Raw genomic sequence first — 22900 nt, 5'->3', positions numbered from 1 at the left:
AATAAAACCATCCATTAAAAAAAAAGATGAGAAAGGCACATAATTTGCTTTGTGACATACCTCACATTGCTGCTTAGCCAACCACCTAACCTCTGAGTCATATGAATATTACTGCAAGCACATACCCTATCTAATTGACAAAAGGAAGGAAACTAGTATTTAATGAATACCTGCTATGTGCACAGAATTGTAAAGGTGCTCATTATTTATTATTTTTAGTTAATATTCACTACAAAACTTTGGGGTTGATTTTTAAACTTATTTTAAATTTTTTATCAAAGTAATCACTCAGGAAAATCATACACAGTTTCACAAGTCAAATATACTGCAAGGTTTATAACAAAAGCAGCCATCCTCTGCCTGCTCCATCCCATCTGAGTCCCATACCTGAGACAAGAGTGTTCCTTTTAGCTGTTCCTCTTCCCCTTCCCCTTGTATTCTTCTTCTTCTTTTTTTAAAATTTATTATTTTTTTTAATTCTTGAATTTTATTTTATTTATTTTTTTATACAGCAGGTCCTTCTTAGTCATCAATTTTATACACATCAGTGTATACATGTCAATCCCAATCGCCCAATTCATCACCCCACCCCCCCGCCGCTTTCCTCCCTTGGTGTCCATACATTTGTTCTCTACATCTGTGTCTCTATTTCTGCCCTGCAAACCGGTTCATCTGTATCATTTTTCTAGGTTCCACATTATATGCGTTAATATACGATATTTGTTTTTCTCTTTCTGACTTACTTCACTCTGTATGACAGTCTATAGATCCATCCACGTCTCTACAAATGACCTAATTTCGTTCCTTTTTATGGTTGAGTAATACTCCATTGTATATATGTACCACCTCTTCTTTATCCATTTGTCTGTCGATGGGCATTTAGGTTGTTTCCATGACCTGGATATTGTAAATAGTGCTGCAATGAACATTGGGGTGCATGTGTCTTTTTGAATTATGGTTTTCTCTGGGTATATGCCCAGTAGTGGGATTGCTGGGTCATATGGTAATTCTATTTTTAATTCTTTAAGGAACCTCCATACTGTTCTCCATAGTGGCTGTATCAATTTACATTCCCACCAACAGTGCAAGAGGGTTCCCTTTTCTCCACACCCTCTCCGGCATTTGTTGTTTGTAGATTTTCTGATGACGCCTATTCTAACTGGTGTGAGGTGATACCTCACTGTAGTTTTGATTTGCATTTCTCTAATAATTAGTGACGTTGAGCAGCTTTTCATGTGCTTCTTGGCCATCTGTATGTCTTCTTTGGAGAAATGTCTATTTAGGTCTTCTGCCCATTTTTGGATTGGGTTGTTTTTTTTTTTAATATTGAGCTGCATGAGCTGTTTATATATTTTGGAGATTAATCCTTTGTCCGTTGATTCGTTTGCAAACACTTTCTCCCATTCTGAGGGTTGTCTTTTTGTCTTGTTTATGGTTTCCTTTGCTGTGCAAAAGCTTTGAAGCTTCATTAGGTCTCATTTGTTTATTTTTGTTTTTATTTCCATTACTCCAGGAGGTGAGTCAAAAAAGATCTTGCTGTAATTTATGTCAAACAGTGTTCTTCCTATGTTTTCCTCTAAGAGTTTTATACTGTCCAGTCTTACATTTAGGTCTCTAATCCATTTTGAGTTTATTTTTGTGTATGGTGTTAGGGAGTATTCTAATTTCATTCTTTTACATGTAGCTGTCCAGTTTTCCCAGCACCACTTATTGAAGAGACTGTCCTTTCTCCATTGTATATCCTTGCCTCCTTTGTCATAGATTAGTTGACCATAGGTGCATGGGTTTATCTCTGGGCTTTCTATCCTGTTCCATTGATCTCTGTTTCTGTTTTTGTGCCAGTACCATATTGTCTTGATTACTGTAGTTTTGTAGTATAGTCTGAAGTCAGGGAGTCTGATTCCTCCAGCTCTGTCTTTTTCCCTCAAGACTGCTTTGGCTATTCGGGGTCTTTTGTGTCTCCATACAAATTTTAAGATTTTTTGTTCTAGTTCTGTAAAAACTGCCATTGGTAATTTGATAGGGATTGCACTGAATCTGCAGATTGCTTTGGGTAGTACAGTCATTTTCACAATATTGATTCTTCCAATCCAAGAACATGGTATATCTCTCCACCTGTTGGTATCATCTTTTTTTTTTTTTTAATTTATTTATTTATTAATGGCTGTGTTGGGTCTTCGTTGCTGCGCACGGGCTTCCTCTAGTTGCGGCAAGCAGGGGCTACTCTTCGTTGTGGTGCACGGGCTTCTCATTGCGGTGGCTTCTCTTGTTGCAGAGCACGGGCTCTAGGCACGCGGGTTCAGTAGTTGTGGCACGTGGGCTCAGTAGTTGTGGCTCGTGGGCTCTAGAGCGCAGGCTCAGTAGTTGTGGCGCACGGGCTTAGTTGCTCTGCGGCATGTGGGATCTTCCCAGACCAGGGCTCGAACCCGTGTCCCCTGCATTGGCAGGCAGGTTCTTAACCACTACGCCACCAGGGAAGTCCGGTATCATCTTTAATTTCTTTCATCAGTATCTTATAGTTTTCTGCATACAGGTCTTTTGTCTCCCTAGGTAGGTTTATTCTTAGGTATTTTATTCTTTTTGTTGCAGTGGTAAATGGGAGTGTTTCCTTAATTTCTCTTTCAGATTTTTCATCATTAGTGTATAGGAATGCAAGAGATTTCTGTGCATTAATTTTGTATCCTGCAACTTTATCAAATTCACTGATTAGCTCTAGTAGTTTTCTGGTGGCATCTTTAGGATTCTCTATGTATAGTATCATGTCATCTGCAAACAGTGACAGTTTTACTTCTTCTTTTCCAATTTGGATTCCTTTTATTTCTTTTTCTTCTCTGATTGTCATGGCTAGGACTTCCAAAACTATGTTTTGTTTTGTTTTGTTTTGTGTTAATTTATTTATTTTTGGCTACATTGGGTCTTCGTTGCTGTGCTCGGGCTTTCTCTAGTAGCGGCGAGCGGGGGCTACTCTTCATGGCGGTGCGTGGGCTTCTCATTGAGGTGGCTTCTCTTGTTTCGGAGCACGGGCTCTAGGCACGCGGGCTTCAGTAGTTGCAGCGTGTGGGCTCAGTAGTTGTGGCTCGCAGGCTCTAGAGTGCAGGCTCAGTAGTTGTGGCGCATGGGCTTAGCTGCTCCGCAGCATGTGGGATCTTCCTGGACCAGGGCTTGAACCCGTGTCCCCTGCATTGGCAGGCGGACTCTTAACCACTGCACCACCAGGGAAGCCCCAAAACTATGTTGAATAATAGTGGTGAGAGTGGACATCCTTGTCTTGTTCCTGATCTTAGAGGAAATGCTTTCAGTTTTTCACCATTGAGAATGATGCTTGCTGCGGGTTTGTCGTATATGGCCTTTATTATGTTGAGGTAGGTTCCCTCTATGCCCACGTTCTGGAGAGTTTTTATCATAAATGGGTGTTGAATTTTGTCAAAAGCTTTTTCTGCATCTATTGAGATGATTATACGGTTTTTATTCTTCAATTTGTTAATATGGTTTATCAGATTGATTTGCATATATTGAAGAATCCTTGCATCCCTGGCATAAATCCCACTTGATCATGGTGTATGATCCTTTTAATGTGTTGTTGGATTCTGTTTGCTAGTATTTTGTTGAGGATTTCTGCATCTATATTCATCAGTGATACTGGTCTGTAATTTTTTTTTTTGTAGTATCTTTGTCTGGTTTTGGTATCAGGGTGATGGTGGCCTCATAGAATGAGTTTGGGAGTGTTCCTTCCTCTGCAATTTTTTGGAAGAGTTTGAGAAGGATGGGTGTTAGCTCTTCTCTAAATGTTTGATAGAATTCACCTGTGAAGCCATCTGGTCCTGGACTTTTTTTTGTTGGAAGATTTTTAATCACAGTTTCAATTTCATTACTTGTGATTGGTCTGTTCATATTTTCTATTTCTTCCTGGTTCAGTCTGGGAAGGTTATACCTTTCTAAGAATTTGTCCACTTCTTCCAGGTTGTCCATTTTATTGGCATAGAGTTGCTTGTAGTAGTCTCTTAGGATGCTTTGTATTTCTGTGGTGTCTGTTGTAACTTCTCCTTTTTCATTTCTAATTTTATTGATTTGAGTCCTCTCCCTCTTTTTCTTGATGAGTCTGGCTAATGGTTTATCAATTTTGTTTATCTTCTCAAAGAACCAGCTTTTAGTTTTATTGATCTTTGCTATTGTTTTCTTTGTTTCTATTTCATTTATTTCTGCTCTGATCTTTATGATTTCTTTCCTTCTGCTAACTTTGGGTTTTGTTTGTTCTTCTTTCTCTAGTTCCTTTAGGTGTAAGGTTAGATTGTTTATTTGAGATTTTTCTTGTTTCTTGAGGTAGGCTTGTATAGCTATAAACTTCCCTCTTAGAACTGCTTTTGCTGCATCCCATAGGTTTTGGATCGTCATGTTTTCATTGTCATTTGTCTCTAGGTATTTTCTGATTTCCTCTTTGATTTCTTCAGTGATCTCTTGATTATTTAGTAACATATTGTTTAGCCTCCATGTGTTTGTGTTTTTTACGTTTTTTTCCCCCTGTAATTGATTTCTAATCTCATAGCGTTGTGGTCAGAAAAGATGCTTGATATGATTTCAATTTTCTTAAATTTACTGTGGCTTGATTTGTGACCCCAGATGTGATCTATCCTGGAGAATGTTCCGTGCACACTTGAGAAGAACGTGTAATCTGCTGTTTTGGGATGGAATGTCCTACAAATATCAATTAAATCTATCTGGTCTATTGTGTCATTTAAAGCCTCTGTTTCCTTATTTATTTTCATTTTGGATGATCTGTCCATTGGTGTAAGTGAGGTGTTAAAGTCCCCCACTATTACTGTGTTACTGTCGATTTCCTCTTTTATAGCTGTTAGCAGTTGCCTTATGTATTGAGGTGCTCCTATGTTGGGTGCATATATATTTATAATTCTTATATCTTCTCCTTGGATTGATCCCTTGATCATTATGTAGTGTCCTTCCTTGTCTCTTGTAACATTCTTTATTTTAAAGTCTATTTTATCTGATATGAGTATTGCTACTCCAGGTTTGATTTCCATTTGCATGGAATATCTTTTTTCATCCCCTCACTTTCAGTCTGTATGTGTCCCTAGGTCTGAAATGGGTCTCCTGTAGACAGCATATAGATGGGTCTTGTTTTTGTATCCATTCAGCAAGCCTGTGTCTTTTGGTTGGAGCATTTAATCCATTCACGTTTAAGGTAATTATCAATATGTATGTTCCTATGCCCATTTTCTTAATTGTTTCGCGTTTGTTTTTGTAGGTCCTTTTCTTCTCTTGTGTTTCCCACTTAGAGAAGTTCCTTTAGCATTTGTTGTAGAGCTGGTTTGGTGGTGCTGAATTCTCTTAGCTTTTGCGTGTCTGTAAAGCTTTTGATTTCTCCATTGAATCTGAATGAGATCCTTGCCAGGTAGAGTAATCTTGGTTGTAGGTTCTTCCCTTTCATCACTTTAAGTATATCATGCCACTCCCTTCTGGCTTGTAGAGTTTCTGCTGAGAAATCAGCTGCTAACATTATGGGAGTTCCCTTGTATGTTATTTGTCGTTTTTCCCTTGCTGCTTTCAATAATTTTTCTTTGTCTTTAATTTTTGCCAGTTTTTGATTACTATGTGTCTCGGCGTGTTTCTCCCAGGGTTTATCCTGTATGGGACTCTCTGCGCTTCCTGGACTTGGGTGGCTATTTCCTTTCCCATGTTAGGGAAGTTTTCGACTATAATCTCTTCAAATATTTTCTCGGGTCCTTTCTCCCTCTCTTCTCCTTCTGGGACCCCTATAATGCAAATGTTGTTGCGTTTAATGTTGTCCCAGAGGTCTCTTAGGCTGTCTTCATTTCTTTTCATTCTTTTTTCTTTATTCTGTTCCGCAGCAGTGAATTCCACCATTCTGTCTTCCAGGTCACTTATCCGTTCTTCTGCCTCAGTTACTCCGTTATTGATTCCTTCTAGCGTACTTTTCATTTCAGTTATTGTATTGTTCATCTCTGTTTGTTTGTTCTTTAATTCTTCTAGGTCTTTGTTAAACGTTTCTTGCATCTTCTCGATCTTTGCCTCCATTCTTTTTCCGAGGTCCTGGATCATCTTCACTATCATTATTCTGAATTCTTTTTCTGGAAGGTTGCCTATCTCCACTTCATTTAGTTGTTTTTCTGGGGTTTTATCTTGTTCCTTCATCTGGTACATAGCCCTTTGCCTTTTCATCTTGTCTATCTTTCTGTGAATGTGGTTTTTGTTCCACAGGCTGCAGGATTGTAGTTCTTCTTGCCTCTGCTGTCTGCCCTCTGGTTGATGAGGCTATCTAAGAGGCTTGTGCAAGTTTCCTGATGGGAGGGACTGGTGGTGGGTAGAGCTGACTGTTGCTCTGGTGGGCAGAGCTCAGTAAAACTTTAATCCGCTTGACTGCTGATGGGTGGGGCTGGGTTCCCTCCCTGTTGGTTGTTTGGCCTGAGGCAACCCAACACTGGAGCCTACCTGGGCTCTTTGGTGGGGCTACTGGCGGACTCTGGGAGGGCTCACGCCAAGGAGTACTTCCCAGAACTTCTGCTGCCAGTGTCCTTGTCCCCACGGTGAGCCACAGCCACCCCCCGCCCCGCCTCTGCAGGAGACCCTCCAACACTAGCAGGTAGGTTCAGTCCCCCCTGGGGTCACTGCTCCTTCCCCTGGGTCCCAATGCACACACTATTTTCTGTGTGCCCTCCAAGAGTGGAGTCTCTGTTTCCCCCAGTCCTGTCGAAGTCCTGCAATCAAATCCCACTAGCCTTCAAAGTCTGATTCTCTAGGAATTCCTTCTCCCGTTGCCGGACCCCCAGGTTGGGAACTCTGACGTGGGGCTCAGAACCTTCACTCCAGTGGGTGGACTTCTGTGGTATAAGTATTCTCCAGTCTGTGAGTCACCCACCCAGCAGTTATGGGATTTGATTTAACTGTGATTGCGCCCCTCCTACCTGCTCATTGTGGCTTCTCCTTTGTCTTTGGATGTGGGGTATCTTTTTTGGTGAGTTCCAGTGTCTTCCTGTCAATGACTGTCCAGCAGCTAGTTGTGATTCTGGTGTTCTCGCAAGAGGGAGTGAGAGCACGTCCTTCTACTCCGCCATCTTGGTTCCTAATCCCCTTCCCCTTGTATTTACTTTCATATTTCTAAACAATTTGATTATATTTCCTTTATTTTTCTGGCCATGCCGCATGGCACGTGGGATCTTAGTTCCCTGACCAGGGACTGAACCTGGGCCCTCAGCAGTGAAAATGCCGAGTCTTACCCACTGGACCACCATGGAAGTCCCTGTGATTATATTTCTATTTCTTGACTTTTTTTATTTTTTCAATTTTAGATAGTACCACTTGTCTCCCACTATAGTTTTCTTACCTTATTGCTCCCAACTCTCCCTTCATCCTCCCCATATAGTTGTATCACTTTTTTGTTAAGTCAGTATTGCTTACACTATTATTGCTTTTATTATTATTAATAAATAATATTATTAAATATTATTATTAATCAGTTATAAATAAAATATATTAAAATATAATATATACAATATAAATATATAATAAAATATAAAATATATTAAAATATAAATAAAATATAAATATTATTATTATTAAAATAAATAATATTGTCTTATTATTAAAATAATAATTTTAATAATAAAATTATTATAATCAATTATTATTTAACATTATTGCTTACAGTATTATTGCTTACACTATTATGATTATAATACATAATTCACAACGATTTCTATCATTCCTCTGCTATTGTCTCTCTTCCATTTTCTCTCCTTATGGATTTATTCTTTTAAAAAAATTATTTAGGGAATTCCTTGGCAGTCCGATGGTTAGGACTCTGTGCTTTCACTGCTGAGGGCCTAGCTTCAATCTCTGGTTGGGGAACTAAGATCACACAAGCCGCACGGTGTGGCCAAATCAATCAATTAATTAATCATAAAAAATTATTTTACTTTCATTTTAGTAGAATTTCAGGAAGAAATGGTGATAAATGCCACCATGTTTTACTTGACATCTGAATAGATATATTTATACTTTTTTGTATTTATAAAAGAGGAAATTATGCCTCTGAGAGGTCAAATTATTTGTCTAAGATCACCTATCTATTAAATGACAGAAGCAACGTTTGACTCCAGGCCTGCCTGACTCCAAAGCTCATGGTCTATTTCTACTATGACAAATGACATTCCAAAATAATTAAAACTCAATTATTCCTGTAACCACATACCTTTTTGCATCAGTTTTGTACCTTGCATTTTAAGTAGGAAAATCATAGTAGCTTTATTTTGTATTGCCCAAACTTCTGACCCGTGGAAATAATGTAAACTACTATAAGTACCAGTAAATAAATTTACTCACATTAATTATCTCAAATTAAGCAAGGGAGGAGAGACAGTAAAATTCAATTAACCAGAAAAAGATAGGAATAAAACAAAATCATGAAGACAAAGAAAAATAAATGAAAGGATATCCTCTGTGGTAGTGGTCAATTTGTTCTTCCGAAATACCCCTGACCCTCGGCCTTCTGGGCACATGACAGACCTGCACTTTCTGACCCTGCCCCCTCCCCTGTAGTTGGGTGGGGCTGTGTGACTATTTCCAGCCAGTACAGCTGAGTAGAAGTGATACATGGAAGAGCAATATGAGACCCTCCAGACCTCTCTTCCCTCTGAGACAGGGACAAGCAATCCTTAAGGTGATGACTGCTATGACTGCTATCAACCTGGGACACTAAGTAACAAAATGACCCACAGGATATGCATAATGCTGTGGATCTTTAAAATTTTTTGTTTTTTATTTAATTTGAAGGAGAGCATGTTTTCAAAGCCACTGAGATCTTTTTTTTTTTTTTTTTTGAATACATCTTTACTGGAGTATAATTGCTTCACAATGCTGTGTTAGGTGTTAGTTTCTGTTGTACAACAAAGTGAATCAGCCATATGCATACATATATCCCCATATCTCCTCCCTCTTGAACCTCCCTCTCACCCTCCCTATCCCACCCCCTAGGTGGTCGAAAAGCACTGAGCTGATCTCCCTGTGCTATGCTGCTGCTTCCCACTACAAAGCCACTGAGATCTTGTGTTGTTTACTACTGCAGCATAACCTGGCCTCTCCTAGCTGATACAGGTGGAATCCAGAAGTGTGGTGCTGCCTCACCAAAAAACCTAAAGTATATGGTGAAGGCTTAGGAGCTGGGTAGAAGGAGGCAAGGAAAAAGTTATCAGAGGCTAAAAGGAGAGCAGCTCATATTGCACAGTGGTGAAGAGAGTTAATATGCCATAAAAACTTATAGCTCTAGTGGGAAAATGGACTATTAAGAGAGTGTGTTGGTTACTCTTGGCTGTATTTGACACATTATTATTTGAAAAGGATGAATTCAGAAAAGAATCAGTCAGTTTCCAATCATGAGAAAAGGAGTCCAGAAGGTCAGTGATTTGTAGGGTTAGAAGAAGCAAGTGCCTAACACACAACTGAGAAGGTCTCTGAGCTACAAATGCTGATCAGAATTCAATCTTGAGGCAAGGATCAAGTGAAAGTTTTGGCCTTCACAACCACTGATAAAACCTCCCAACTGATTAAGGTAGTGCTGAATAAAATAGCTTTTCTAAAAAGAGACTAAAGAGAGGTTCTCTCACCAAAGCAGTCTCTTAGTCTGTTTTGCTACAAAGCACGTTTCTTTGATGTAAATTAGTTCACATGCTATTAGTAAATAGGGAAATGATGTCAATATAACACAGAAGTCATGTTGGTTTATACGAAATTTTCCTGTTTGATCAGGAGAAAGCTTTCCCAAATCAAAAAGAAAGCTTTAGCAATATATGAAAACACTAAGAAAAAAGCTAAACATCCCACTTCTGTACCTTCCTTTAATGCAAGTTGTGGCTGGTTCAGCTGCTTCATGAACCACTGCACTTTCCACTTTATATCTGATGAAGTTGAGGGTATATGTTTTTCCTCCTGTGTTTAAAAAAGAAAGAAAGTTTTTGATTGCTGAAGCATACACCATACCATAGATCAAATTTTTACTGTAATGAAATTAGTCTCTATTATACGTAAATGTCTTCAAGACCCCAAAATCTCAGAGGAGGAAACAAGCACCCAAGGGATTTAGTCTGTAAAGCTCCAACCGACTGATGCTGAGTGCATATGCCACTGGAGATTTAATATGCTACTGTTTTTATTTTAATTAATTTTGCTTTTATTAGTGCACTGGTTACAGTGTTCCGCAGCTTTTGAGTGGTCTGCCCAATCCTGTTTTTCCCATAAGCCCTGTTTATTTTAGTGTGCAATTCTGCAGAATTCAGGAAAGCATATACGGCATTATGGCAGAAATACCTGTATTCAAAATTAAGTCAAGGAAGAAGTATGAGACCAATAAGGCAGAGTTATGCAGCAAATCTATGAAGTATGGTTAGAAAAGAATTGTGGACGTGGCTAGGGCACATGGAGCTGACTGGAAACAAATAAGTAAAAATCCAACTAAGTTTTTGAGAGTTATACGGCCAAAACGACCACCAGCCTGGGCTTGAGAGCCTATGACTATTCAAGCCTTCTTAAAATGATCTTTGGGTTCCCAAGCATCTATGGCAGGAAGTGGACTAAGAAAGCTGTTCATCCCCTTAAAGGGGTATATTCCTCATTGTCCATTTGGGATACAGCCAAGGAACATAAGAGGAAAAAAAGGAGGAGGAGGAGGAGGAGGAGGAGGAGGAGGAGGAGGAGGAGGTCCAATAAGCTGGAGCTAGGGGAGCAAAGAAAGAACAGACAAGTGAGCTAAGGAGCCAAGTCAGGGTCTCTTCAAGAACATTCCCCATCCCTGGAGGGGTCCTCTCAATGACTGCTCAGAGGAACTGCAGAGTTTGCTGCAGTCCACTGACCGCTGTATGTCTCCTGTTCTTCCCCCTTTCAAATGGGAGTGTTTATTTTTATCATCCTGCCGCTGGTCACCACTGTATATTGTATGTGAGGGCAGCCAATCGTTTGTCAACTTCTTTCATAAGTCTATGGATCAAAAAGAGCAACATCTGGGCCTGATGTAGAGGCTACTATGTGCACCATCTCCTCACGAATAGACCACCAGTCATCACATCCTTGCATCACTCAGAGATCCTGGACTTCAAGCCTGATGCCATGATTTGATAGGACCTTGGGGTTCCCTACTTGGGGAGGAAGTGAGTGTATTTTGCCTGTGAGAGAGAGTAGATCGACTATCTGGTGACCAAAAGAATAGTGTTGTTTATCATATATTTTCAGCTGTCTCCCTGGCACAGGCAGTGTTGTGCTTCCTGGCCCTGCCTAGTTACATGGGACTACATGACTAGATCTGGCCATCATGTTGTGAAATAAGCAATGTGAGTCACTTCTGAGCTAGTGAGAGACCCTTCAGACTTCATTTCCCTCTTAGCATGGTGACCAATAGTGTACGAGAAGGTGGTTGTTCCATCTGCCTGGATCACTGAGTGACACGAGCAGAGCTCCCCTGCTGATCTATCATGGCCATGCAGTGAGAAACAAATCCTTCATTGTTTAAGCCACCTAGATTGGGAGGTGGTTTGTTGCTGCAGCATAATCTAGCTAATGCAGTTCTTTATGAATATGTATATGTATTACATATATCAATGGTCTCAGTCTTAAGCTAGACAGCAGAGACAGAATTGCTAGGTGAAAAGTTTAAAAATCAGACAGACGAAGGGATCAATTCACATGGGAATTCTCTACTTAATAAGTTAGAAAATAAGACTTTTCCTTCTTTAAAAAATTGGAATTAAAGTGCTTTATTCTATTTTTTTTTTTTTTCGGGGGTTGGGGGGCACCACGCTGCGTGGCTTGTGGGATCTTAGTTCCCCGACCAGGGACTGAACCCGGGCCCCGGCTGTGAGAGCGCTGAGTCCTAACCACTGGACCACCTGGAAATCCGCCCTTTTTTGCTTTATATGATTTTAAATGATGTACACATATATAGGATTACCATATGAACATGCAGTGGAAGAGCAGAGTCTTAAGCTGGACTCTGGACCGCCAGGGAAGTCCCCCCATATGAACCTGAAAGTGACATCTCACCACTATTAAAATCAGGAAGGCTCATAGAAATGTCAATAAATCACACTGTCACAACAGAAGACACAGTCTAATTGTTCACTTTGAGACACATACGGGCATTCTGCCCACATTTTACTTTCTTCATTTGGTTTTGGCACCTTTTCCCTTGTCTGAGTTTTGGGTGATAATCTTTCTTTATTCTCTTTCCAGAAAACTTAAAATATCTCCTAAGGGCACAACAGAGTAACCTTTACAATACCAAAACCACATTAGGGAAATTAGAACCTTCCATGTTCCATTATCCAACTCTTCATGCGTATCCTCAGTTCTAACTTACTTATTACAAATCATCTTCGTTTTTTAGAAGACTCTCTTAAGTGAATATATTGAGCTCTGAGAACCTGAAAGTAGACAGAAGAGGCAAATAAGAAATAACCCTCAATGATATTTAAAGCTGCTTAAATTCATCTCTCTATGGTATTAAAACAACACAAGTTCATCTGTTCTTAAAGATAATTGTCTGAAGTGGCATAAAATAAATTCCAAAATGAAGTGGGTCATTCCTTAGTGTCTTGCTATAATTAGTGTACACAACTTGGGGGAAAACGTGGTGTGTATGTCAGGGGTTCACCATCTGAGAAGCAGTCAGTCCTAGTACTGTAAAAGCTGGACCAGCTACTGGGAAGAAAATACAGTTTTTTAAAAAAAGTTAGAAAATATGACAGCATATATACAGATAGTAAAGTACAGCTTTCAGAATGTGCTTTTTTTCAATGCCATTTTTTCCCCAAGGGGACTAAAAAATAAGTTTATGCAGTCTTCAAGAGTGTTTATTAGTTTTAAAAGGAAAACAATTTTGTTCCCTGAGAAGTTTTAATAGTTAATTTCAACAAATTTAATTTTTTTTCTATTAAAATATGTACCTATGCATCCTCCTTGTATGTTAAAAAGACCCTATTTTGGACGAGTCTTTGCAAGTTGAAAATGCAACCTGGTAAGGTGTATCAGTCTGGTACCTCTGCTTATTCCACTCCTTCAGAGCCATGGCCCCTGACCTGTTTCCAAAGCTCAAACCACCCATGTACTGCCAGACCCTGGTCCTGCTGAATGGAGAGGTTTCTAAAGCATACAACTACCTATGACGATCAGGCCAAAACTAAAACCACCAAGAAATGGAAAGGATCAAGGAGGGAAAGATAAATGCCTATCAGCAAAGTTCTTTCAAAAAAAAAAAAGAAAAAAAGATCCACTAGGAAGCATGGACAGGATGACATTTGGGTCTGTGACAGCAATGCAATGGTCTGATACTTTAGTCAAAGCTTTCCTGCTTTTGCCGAACGCTACTCATTTTTTTCTCATTAGGAAACTATGTCAGTGATACATTTGTCAAATAACAACTAATCTCAAAGTCTTTGGATGGTCAGGTAATTATTTAACAACTATTAACTATGTGCTTACTATGAGTGAAAAAAAAACAAAACAAAACTAGAAATCTGAAAGTTTGGAAGAGACACTGCATGCAGGTGGGAAAATCAGTAAAAGTTTTGTGAAGGACAGTACATTTCAGGAAAACTTGAAGGGCAGGCAGGTTTTAGATTGGCAGAAATGAAGGCAGAAAAAGTCATTTCTAGTAAAGTGAAATTAGAATGGGGTAATAGTGAGGTATATTCTTAAATTAATATTAAGAATATTAAGAATTCTTAGTATTAAGAATATTCTTAAACAAGAGACCGTGTAAGCTGTTTAGTTTTGCTAGAATATAGGGCTTGAGGAAGGGAGAGGTGGCAAGATAGGTGAGTTATTATGATTTTTTAAAAATAAATTTATTTATTTATTTATTTTTGGCTGTGTTGGGATCTTCGTTGCTGCGTGCGGGCTTTCTCTAGTTGTGGCGAGCGGGGGCTACTCTTTGTTGTGGTGCACGGGCTTCTCATTGCCGTGGCCTCTCCTATTGCGGAGCATAGGCTCTAGGCGCATGGGCTTCAGTAGATGCAGCACGCGAGCTCAGTAGCTGTGGCTCATGGGCTCTAGAGCGCAGGCTCAGCAGTTGTGGCGCACGGGCTTAGTTGCTACGTGGCATGTGGGATCTTCCCAGACCAGGGCTCGAACCTGTGTCCCCTGCATTGGCAGGCGGACTCCCAACCACTGAGCCACCAGGGAAGTCCCAATAGGTGAGTTATTGCCATATTGTGGCCAACCTTGAAGGCTGGACTGAAGAGTTTGTAGTTAATATGGATGACAAGATAGAGCATCAAAGGTTTTTAAGGAAGGAACTAATATAATTAGAGTTGTGTTTTAGGGGTCAAATTACATGACAGCAAACAACTGTAGACCTATATTTAAGTATATCTTTGAGACATATATATGATAAAACAGATATACAATTAAGCAAAATAGAATAAACTTAAAATAAGTAAAGAAATTGAAGTAGAAAAAAATAGGAGTAGGAAAATAATACCAGGAATTAGGATAAAAACAAAATAAAAGCACAAACGATTTTACACTAAATCCTATATTAGTACTGACTAAAATAAAATTTAAAATATCCAAACTGTAATTCTAAAAAGTTCTCTACAAGAATGCATTCCTTATGAAATAATTAATTTCCCTACCTAGTAATTAAACTGAGTGTAAGACTCATGTCCACACTAAAACCTTAATTTTTTTTTTTTGATAATACAGTAGGTTCTACTTTCAGTAGGCCTAATATAATGAAATCTCACCATGTCCTGTCTTTTCCTTAAAAACAATCTGTAAGAGCAGGCACTATGGAAAACAGTATGGAGATTCCTCAAATAATTAAAAATAGAACTACCATTCGATCCAGCAATTCCACTCCTGGGTATATATCCAAAGAAAACTCCTATGTTCAATGTAGCATTATTTACAATAGCCAAGAAATGTAAGCAACCTAAGTGCCCATCAACAGATGAATGGAGGAACTTCCCTGGCGGTCCAGTGGTTAAGACTCTGCGCTTCCATGGCAGGGGGCACAGGTCCAATCCCTTCTCGGGGAACTAAGATCCCGCATGCCATGCGGTGTGGCCAAAAAAAAAAGATGAATAGATAAAGAAGATACGGTGTGTATGCATACGTATATATTTACACACACACACACACACAGTATTACTCAGCCATGAAAAAGAATGAGATCTTGCCATTTGTGACAATATGGAGGGATCTAGAGGGTATTATGCTAAGTAAAATAAGTCAGATACTGTATGATTTCACTTATATGTGGAATCTAAAAAACAAAACAAGTAAGCAAACGACAAACCAGAAACAGAGTCACAGATACAGAGAAGAAACAGGTGGTTGCCAGAGAGGTGGGGAGCGGGGGGGGGGGGGGGGGGGGGGGAGGGGGAGGGGAGAAACAGGTGAGGGAGATTAAGATCTTGTTCTTTTATATAAAACAAGCCATATTATTATGGTAAAGAATGTGTGACCATACGGGCTTAATGATGGGATCGATAATTAGGGTTCATTTTTTTTGGCTGTGTTGGGTCTTTGTTGTTGCGCGCGGGCTTTTTCTAGTTGCGGGGAGTGGGAACTACTCTTCTTTGCGGTGTGCGGGCTTCTCATTGTGGTGGCTTCTCTTGTTGCGGAGCACGGGCTCTAGGCGCGCCAGCTTCAGTAGTTGCAGCATGCGGGCTCAGTAGTTGCAGCATGCAGGCCCTAAAGTGCACGGGCTTAGCAGCTCTGAGGCATGTGGGATCTTCCCAGACCAGGGATCGAACCCGTGTCCCCTGCATTGGTAGGCGGATCCTTAACCACTGCACCAACAGGGAAGTCCCGGGGCTCATTTTTAACCTAAATTTTGGTACTGTCAACCCTTAAATTTTACCAACCTATGCTTCAGTCTGCCAATCTGAAAAGCGGGAGCCAAGAAAACAAACTGCAAAACTGAAAAACTTGGTAAATACTACCCTCTGATCTGCGAAACACATATGGTAGTGGTGACAGTTATATGCATTTATATGATACTTTAGATTACATAAAGCACATTTATCATACATTTGTTAAACATTTATTAAATGCTTACTTTCTAAAGGTGCTCACAGAATCGACCTGGGATGCACTAGAAAAGCTTGTACCAACACCAACATGTAAAAGTCAACTTTACAATAAACAAAATCTCAAATGACATATATCATTGGACCATATTTTAGATAAACATCATAAAGTGTTCTCAGATGCCTATATTTTATATAGTTGAAAAATATAACTAGTTTTAGTGCAATCTCATCTACCAAAATTTAATGTCAAATAATTATTTTTAAGCAGTCCATTTAATCCGTTATCTGTAAGAAATGAAATTGAGAAATGCCTGTCACGTCCAACTTTAGACAAACCTTTTGTAAAAATAAAATTTCACTGCAGTTTTTCACATATGCATTTTTTTATTTATTATAAATTTATTTATTTATTTTTGGCTGCGTTGGGTCTTCGTTGCTGTGCGCGGGCTCTCTCTAGTTGCGGAGAGCGTGAGCTACTCTTCTTTGCGGTGCGCGGGCTTCTCATTGCGGTGGCTTCTCTTGTTGCAGAGCACGGGCTCTAGGCGTGTGGGCTTCAGTAGTTGTGGCACACGGGCTTAGTTGCTCTGCGGCATGTGGGATCTTCCCAGACCAGGGATCAAACCCGTGTCCCCTGCATTGGGCGGGGGGGGGGGGGGGGGGGGGGGGGATTCTTAACCACTGCGCCCTCAGGGAAGCCCCACATATGCATTTAAATGAGACTGTCGTTGTGTTTACTCAGTAATATGCAAGTGAAGCTAGTAGGAGAGGACAAAGGAGAGGTACTTCTCCTAGGTACTACCTAATTACCTTCAAGCATCAACAGTCTCCACATTTCCATATAAGACAATAAAAACTAATGTGCATTACTCATCACACAGTGGCTTAAGCAACCTTAACTTTCAACAATAACCCCCTAGGGCCAAAGAAGAAATCAAATACTAAGTAGGTTACACTGCAGGACCTGGATGATTACAGCATATTTTTACAACATTTTTCCATTATTCAATTCAATTCACAAAAGTCATCTACAGACAGGAGGATGTAATTTAAACAAAGGAGTTATTTTTAAAAGAAGAGTAAGAGTTTTGTATTATTGTTATCTTTCCCATTAAAATCTGACAAAGTCCTGGATACATGAACACTTTCAGCACCCTTAAAAACAATCAGAAGAACATATCGACAAGATACATAATCTTAGAAAGTCTCAGTCTAGCTTTGACCAAAGGTTGTTTTATGGAACGCAATTATCACATTTAATGCACTAGTCCATTTTCAAAATGGCTATCAATGTGAGTACCTTGATCATTAGTAGTTGATATCCTGCCTATTAGCTTTATTAAGAAAAATCAGAGACTTAAAAGGCCTTGTGAATCTTACTTTTCTTAAACTCCTTAAAAGTAACACTTTAAGTTAGAACTGAGACCTGTTTAGCAGGTTCAGATGTTCGCATCGTGGTTACCTATAACGTAAGCCATTGTGAGAGGCCTATGTATACATCAAGTTGACTAGATCATTGTGAACTTGAATTAAAAACTCATTTAGAAAATGAAAATAACTGAGAAATGCCCTCATTACATTCATACGTTATATTTTACAATGTGTGAACACCACCAGGAAATGTTGGAATTTAATTTATATATTTATATATTGTTACCGTTTTCTCATTAACAAAAAATTTTTGACACTTCAAAAATTAACATTTGGAAGAAAGTTTAACTGAACTAGTCTTAAACCAGGTATAAACAACTAATCTAAAACAAATTATTTGAAACCCTATGGGAAGGTTTAACCCAAACCATGACATACCCAAAACATGTCCAATGGAAAAAGATGAATCGCTAACATACAACTTGCCTTTTCCTTCCTAAGTCTGTATTTTCTTCTCCTTGGCTGTAATTCTTAAACTTTTAAGAATCTTTGGAAAACTACAAATCTTCTCTCCCCACAAAAATGAACACATAAACATTTACATGCAATTTCAAGGAGTCTGCCCATTTCGAGAAATCCATCCATGGATCCCCCTAAGGATCCCCAAACCCCAGTCTAGGAACTCCTGTCGTACAGCAGCTTTTACTTTTCTATATTTGTAATATACATTTAGATTAAGTTGGTAAGTTAAAATTTCCTCTACCTCCTTTGCTCTTCTTTCCTACATCTTTTTCTCTGAATCTCTCCAGCATATCTATGGTCATAAAAGAATTAACAGTTGAATGAAAGAACTGTGTTGAGTAACATCATTAAATGTAGAATAAAAGATCTTAGTATAAACCCCAATATGCTAATTAACCAGATGTATAACCTCAGACAAGCCAATTAATCTCACTTGATCTCAGTGTGTTCCCGCGTAAAAGAAGAATAATAGTACCCACACCTATTTAATCTGATAACACAGGCAAAGTTCCCAGTACAAAGGGGGGTTTCAGTGTTGGCTCCTTTCTCCTTCCTACTTGAGAGGATCATTCCTAAAGAAGTTATAGATTATGGATAGCAGAGCAGAGATTTATGTCATTTTAGAGTTTGTTGCATGCATTTTTCCACAGTGAACATGATGCAGTGGAGATGAAAGAAAAGAAAAGATGGGGAAGGGAAAGTTTAAAAACTGAAGTAGGCCATAAGCAACCAAAGGAAGAATATAAACCGAACTTTACCAAAATAGAAACCTTTGGGGTGTCAAAGGTCACTATCAGAAAAGTAAAGAGATAACCCAGAGAATGGGAAAAATATTTGCAAATCATAGGTCTGATAAGGGTCTAGTATCCAGAACATATAAAGAACTCTTACAACTCAACAATAAAAAGATAACCCAATTTTTAAATGGGCAAAACACTTGAATAGACATTTCTCCAAAGAAGATATACAAATGGTCAATTTGTACAGGGAAAGATGCTCAATATCTTTAGTCATTAAAAAAATGCAAATCAAAACCACAATAAGATACCACTTTATACCTCCTACGGTGGCTATAATGAAAAACTGGAAAGAAGCAAGTGATGGCTAGGATGTGGAGAAATTGGAAGCTTCATACATTACTGATGGGAATATAAACTGGTACAGTCACTTTTGAAAACAGTTTGACAGTTCCTCAAAATGTCAAACATAGAGTTACCACATGACCCGTCATCCCACTCCTACGTATGTACTCAAGAGAACTGAAAATATATGTTCATACAAAAACTTGTATGTAAATGTTCATAGCAGCATTGTTCATAATAGCCCAAAAGTGGAAACAATCCAATTATACACCAACTGATGATGAATGCCTGCATAAAACCTATATCCACACAATGGAATACTATCAGTCATAAAAAGGAATGAAGTATTGAGACGCTGTACAGCATGGATGAATCCTGAAAACATTATGCTAAGCAAAGAAGCCAGACACAAAAGACAACACATTGTATGATTGCATTTACATGAAATGGTCAGAATAAGCAAATACATGAAGACAGAAAGTAAATTAGCGATTGAGAGGAGCTGGGGTTAGGGAGGAGCAGGGAGTGACTGCTAACGGATTCCAGGTTTCCTTTTGGGGTGCTGAAAATATTTTGGAAATAGATATTGGTGATGGTTGCACAGCTTTCTGAATACACTCAAAAACACTGACTTGTACACTTTAAAATGGTGAATTATATGGTATATAAATTATATCTCAATATAAATAAACAAATGAAATGAGATGAAATAGGCTATCTGGACACTAGTAGTCCAAAGATGGTCTGAAATAAAAGATTATCTGAAAATTAGGTATTTTATATAAAAATGACATTATTGACTTACTGGATAGGTCATAAGTGATGAATTGGGCTCTAACAGCAGGGATGCAATGAGACTGAGTGGAAAATTCAAAACCACCCACAGTGCTGAGCGTCAGAGAATTTGGACTGGCTCTATTCGGGGCTCTTCCATACTGCTGGGCAGGTTACCTTACCTTTCGAACCCTCAGTTTTCTCAGCTACACACTTAAAGGATTACCTCCCACCAGTGACACTTACTGTTTCTGCTGACTGTTTCTTTCCATTCTCTTGCCTAGCTCATCTGGTCACCTACTGCCACACAATATTCCCAACCTTTTCAACATTAAGGGCTATCATATACTCCCCTCACCACTCTTCCTATGCCCCTCCCATGTTCCCATGGAGCACTGTTTTTAAAAGTTGTGTCTAAGAGGGACTTCCCTGGTGGTCCAGTGGTTAACACTCCACACTTACAATGCAGTGGGTGCGGGTTTGATCCCTGGTCCGGGAACTAGGATCCCACATGCTGCGTGGCACAGCCAAAAAAAAAAAAAAGTTGTGTCTAAGAAATTGCATTTAGGTCATACTTTTTTATTTTTTGCTAACCAAATATAAAAAAGTAGCCTATCATAACTTCTTGGTTAGACTCTCCAGCTTTTACCATAATTTCCATTTGACTTTCTGAACACTAAAATTAGTTTATTAATCTCAGGATGGGGATGCCTGAGTTAAGGGAATATGCTATCTACAATCTTGAAATAAGCATGACACTAAATGGGACTGGCCCATAGCCTTAACCATGGTATAGGTAACTTTTTCCAAAAACAACACTAGGTCTACCACACTTTCTCAGAGTAGAGAGAGATATGACCACGTATAACACCATTCCTTGGATGATTCTATTCAATCCTCTGCCTTGATCAGAAGGCGTTTAAGGCAACATGCCAAATGGGATGTAGAAGCAACCTATGAAGCCTCAGATAACCTGCCATACCCATTGCTACCTTACTGTTAATAGTACTTTTTTTTTCAAAACATAAGCTGTAGGCTGAGTAAAACAAAGCCAGGTAGCAATGCCACAACTGTGTCAAAATTAAAGGCAAAAGTGCCCAATCACTCTGTAGGTGGTGTAGAGCACAACTCTACCCAACAGAGGTGTTCTGTGCTGGATGGTGGCAAACTGAGCCAATGGATCCTCCATCCCTTTTGGGAAGTACAGCTGAACATAGAGAAGAGGTTGATACTGGGGTCTGGGCTGTAACCCTAACCACACTGAGTTATGGTTAATGAATCCTCACGAGATATCCAGTGTGTCACAGTCTTGGAAGTGATGGGACTCTTTACTGAAGTTGCTGCTTCTCAAACATAGGGTCTATTTGTGAATGCCCAGATCTCCTTTTTTACTCTAAAGAGAGATACAGCTTTTAACTTTTTTTTTCTGATTATAAAGGCAAAGTTTACAGGTCAAATGGGTTTATGCACTGTGTCTTCTGTCCAATTACCGCACTCTACTCTTCATTCACAAGCTTTAACTATCATCTATACGCAAAGTACCAAGAGTCTAATATAAGAAGATATTTATTTATTTATTCCTTCAAATAATTATTGTATTGACCCCAACCTTCACAAGCTTAAATTTGTTTCGGGAGCAAGAACTCTATACAAAAAATAAGTTACAACTGGGTCTTCCCTGGTGGTGCAGTGGTTAAGAATCCACCTGCCAATGCAGGGGACACGGGTTCGAACCCTGGTCTGGGGAGATCCCACATGCCACGGAGCAACTAAGCCTGTGTGCCACAACTACTGAGCCTGCGCTCTAGAGCCCACGCGCCACAACTACCACAGCCCGTGCGCCTACAGCCTGTGCTCCGCAACTAGAGAAGCCACCGCAATGAGAAGCATGCGCACCGCAACGAAGAGTAGCCCCCGCTCGCTGCGACTAGAGAAAGCCTGCGCGCAGCAACGAAGACCCAACGCAGCCAAAAATAAATAAAATGTAAATAAATTTATTAAAAAAAGTCACAACTGCCAAATAAAACAAATGGTATTTTTTAAAAAGGTGCCATATAACTATTTAAAAGGGCAAGAAAGATGTAGAATGGACAGGCTATGGAAAGCCTTGTGAAGAGTATGAGATCTGAGCTAGGTCCTGAATGAAGGAGGGATCTGAAGAAGCAGAGAGGAAATGAGAAGACAGGATGAGGAGAGTAAGGCTGTTATCGTGAAGAAGCACAGTATACTTAGGCCCAGTCAAAGGGACTTTACCAGGGGTTAGCTGGTGATAAGGTTATAAACGCAGTCAGTGTAGGGACAGAAAATGGAAGGGTTTGACTGTAGAGCTGAGAGATGTGGGCATCACTAACAGTGGCAGAGAGAGTCAGAAAAAAAAAAAAAAGGGAAAATCAACAGAGTTTTCTCATTAGATGTGAAGGATAAAGAAAAATATCAAAGATGATTTAGACAATTTGAATTTCCATACCCATATCTAACAGGAAAATACAGGTGGGAGAGCACATCTTTTTTATTACTGTTAAGACAATCAGCCTCAATTCAGAGATCTAGTTCTATCTTTTGCAGAGTGACTAGATAAATTTTTTGCTAAATATTCCTAACATTCCTTTACAATGACAACCACTACCAAAAAATTAAGTCCAAACCTCCTTCAAGATTAGACCCCACGCACCACAACTACTGAAGCCTGCGTGCCCTAGAGCTCGTGCCCCACAAGAAGAGAAGCCACCACAATGAGAGGTCCGTGCACCGCAACGAAGAGTAGCCCCCGCTTGCCGCAACTAGAGAAAGCCCGTGTGCAGCAACGAAGACCCAACACAGCCAAAAAAAAAAAAAAAAAGATTAGACCCCTCACTTTACCTTTCTAACATCATTTCCCTCCACATCCCTCCACAAACTCTATTAAGGTCTGTCTACTCAATGTTCCCTGAGCATGCCATATAACTTCTCATGCCAGTCATTTGTTAATCCTGCCCCGTCAGCCGAGAATGCCCTTATTTCTCTCCCTATCAACTGAATCTCACTAATCTCTCAATATTCAGTTCAAACACCACTAACTCTTTCTAAAAATCCCCAGCCCCTCTCACTTTCCTGTGTGTA

General features: G+C 39.5%; 1 protein-coding gene across 2 annotated transcripts in view; it reads right to left on the bottom strand.

The window, feature by feature from the left end:
* The window catches only part of ZNF652 (zinc finger protein 652), a 69018-nt gene that overhangs the window by 22759 nt on the left and 23359 nt on the right, over positions 1 to 22900 (bottom strand). Inside the window, exons 1-2 of one of the 2 annotated variants that reach the window (XM_036836217.1) lie at positions 12377 to 12401; positions 9861 to 9957 (exon numbers count right to left, since the gene is read on the bottom strand). The gene's annotated coding sequence lies outside the window, so the exon portion shown is untranslated. Of the gene's footprint in view, positions 1 to 9860; positions 9958 to 12376; positions 12402 to 22900 lie in introns of those variants that run through there. The other variant, XM_036836216.1, reaches the window with a different exon arrangement.

The sequence above is a fragment of the Balaenoptera musculus genome, chromosome 20, assembly GCF_009873245.2.
Source record: "Balaenoptera musculus isolate JJ_BM4_2016_0621 chromosome 20, mBalMus1.pri.v3, whole genome shotgun sequence".
Taxonomy (NCBI): domain Eukaryota; kingdom Metazoa; phylum Chordata; class Mammalia; order Artiodactyla; family Balaenopteridae; genus Balaenoptera; species Balaenoptera musculus.
This window is presented reverse-complemented; position numbering and strand designations above follow the sequence as displayed.